We start from the raw sequence: 2,359 nt of genomic DNA, 5'->3' as shown, positions 1-2,359 counted from the left end.
GTCAAGGTAAAATATTCAAACAATGAACAAAACAGTCATGAGCAAAAGCATAATTCTTCATTCATAAAGAAGAAAATAATTGCCTATGCAAAAAAAAAAAGATTAACACCAAGTAAGACAGTCATGGTGCTATCAAAAAGTCATCCAAGATTCAACGTTTAATACAACTCGAAATATGTAAAGACTTTAACAACAAAGAAAGAACGACTTCCAAAACTGGGGGCTCTGTCATGATAATTCTGATCAGTGACGCACCTGCCTTGGTGATCAGCCTCTCTCGAGACCTGATCACCCTCTGCTACAGTATGGTTATGGAGGACACCAAGGAAGGTCGGTGGGTAAACGGTGAGAAAGCACTGCAGTTGCTCGCTCCTGTTTTCAGTAAAGCTCTTCTCTCTTTTTCCTTGCCTTCTTTCTTTGGCGGCTACGGCTGGATATTTATAGGGAGGAATCTCCTAGGCTTTCGCATGATTAGATATTCCTTAAATAACTATTGCTATCTTATCCAGCCTAAAAAGGAAAGGGGACTGATGGTAGTCAGAATATTTAAGGCTTGCTTGCACATGAAAGAGGTCATCCAGTTGGCATGTGACATAGGTGGTTTCGTCATATCCGCTTCAGACTCTTCAAATAAATCTTGCCTCAGAGAGATACATATGCTCCTCACGTTCTTCTCTATTCCATTTGCCATTGCAAATTTCGTTGTCTCGACTGAAATGTTTTTCCTCTGTAGGTTTCCTTCACATTCACAATCCACACGCACCCTTTCTCCTCAACAACATCAGTTAAACCAAATAAATCTTGCTGAAGAAAAACTTATGCACCAAAAGCAAATATAACCTAAATGCAACTAAAAACAATTAAAATGTTTTCCATACTTTGTTTAGACGAGCAATAATTTAAGTGAAAAGACCAAAAATTGAGTCTTTTTAACAGAGTTATCACTTCCGTTTACGATGTTGATGAGCTTCCTCGCTCTTCTTCTTTAGTTCTTCAATTGGGTACCCAATATGAATTCCACTTCTTGTGGTAATGGCCTTGCAAGCTCATTACCATTTTGCTTTGGATTCTCAGTATTGCTAGGTAGCGATCCTGACAATCGACTATTCAGAGCATTAGCCATTTGTCCCATGTGATTCTCTATAGCCCTTAATGAGACAAATTAGATTGCCATATATTCTTTCCCCATGGCTTCAAAAGGTGTCAAGGTTGAAGATTGACCCTGATAATTCTATCTTTGTTGTGTCTAAGCAACATATTGATATGCCTACAACTGTGGCACTTGAATCTATTGAGCATACTGATATTGTTGATATTGTGGGTTTGCAACATTTTGACTACTATAAGAGATATTAGGATGATTTCTGAAATTAAGGTTGTAGATGTTTCCAAACATTTTATTATTCCTTTGATAATTCCGCATATAGTAGATAGACTCCACATTCATAAAAATTGTAGTCATCATCACAATAAACGCAAGTGATAAAAGATACGACATTAAGTTCATATATTCCTCCTAGTTTGTTCAATTACTTCACCATTTCTATAAATTCTAAAATTTGAGAAGAATAAAGTTAAAGGCTTTTGAGTCTACCGCTGCAACACCACGTCGACCAAATGTATTGCGCATATTCAGATTTTGACAGTTGGTGGTGGAGATTATCTCGAGGATAACATATGCTTCATTCCATTTCAAATCCAAAAACGCTCCATTTGGTAAGGCATCAACCACCATATGAGTGTGCATATTTAACCCATTGTAAAACATCTCCATTTAAGTCCAATGTGGGAAACCATGCATAAGACACTTCCACAGTAAATCTTTAAATCTTTCCCATGCAGCATACAAACTTTCATCATCCATCTACTTGAATGAAGTTAAATCATTTCGAAGCTTAGCATTCATATTCGGTGGGTAGAATCGAAGTAAGAACTTCTGCTCTAATTCATTCCAGGATGCTACAAAACCTGGCAGTAGTGAAATCAACTAAACTCTTACTTTATCACGCAATGAATAGGGAAATAACTACAGCTTCAGGGCCTTCTCTGGAACACCTTGTTGAATAAAAGAATCACAAACTTCAATAAAAGCTCTCAAATGGGATCTAGGATCTTCAGCAGCAGAACCTCCATATTGACCCATAGATTGTAGCATTTGTAACATAATCGACATTAGTTCGAATTTTACAACATTAATAATTGGTCTCACAATGCCTGAATGTAAAATTTCCAATGTCAGCACCAAATGCTCATGAATAGGGCAATTATGATAATCTATATTATAATTTAGTTGCCTAACTCTGATTCTAGCTGACTAGTCAGCATTTACTATATTCTGCAGTGGGGGTAGAGCATTGTT

The 2,359-nt window shown here is 37.0% G+C and overlaps 1 non-coding gene across 1 annotated transcript; it reads left to right on the top strand.

Annotated features, from left to right (window-relative positions):
* The first annotated feature begins 1,790 nt into the window (after nt 1–1,790).
* LOC120130264 lies at nt 1,791–1,897 on the top strand. The gene has a single exon (XR_005516816.1). It is a non-coding gene; the product is annotated as a small nucleolar RNA R71 (small nucleolar RNA).
* Nucleotides 1,898–2,359: the final 462 nt, after the last annotated feature.

This window comes from Hibiscus syriacus, unplaced genomic scaffold, assembly GCF_006381635.1.
Source record: "Hibiscus syriacus cultivar Baekdansim isolate YM2019G1 unplaced genomic scaffold, ASM638163v2 tig00110532_pilon, whole genome shotgun sequence".
NCBI lineage: Eukaryota > Viridiplantae > Streptophyta > Magnoliopsida > Malvales > Malvaceae > Hibiscus > Hibiscus syriacus.
This window is presented reverse-complemented; position numbering and strand designations above follow the sequence as displayed.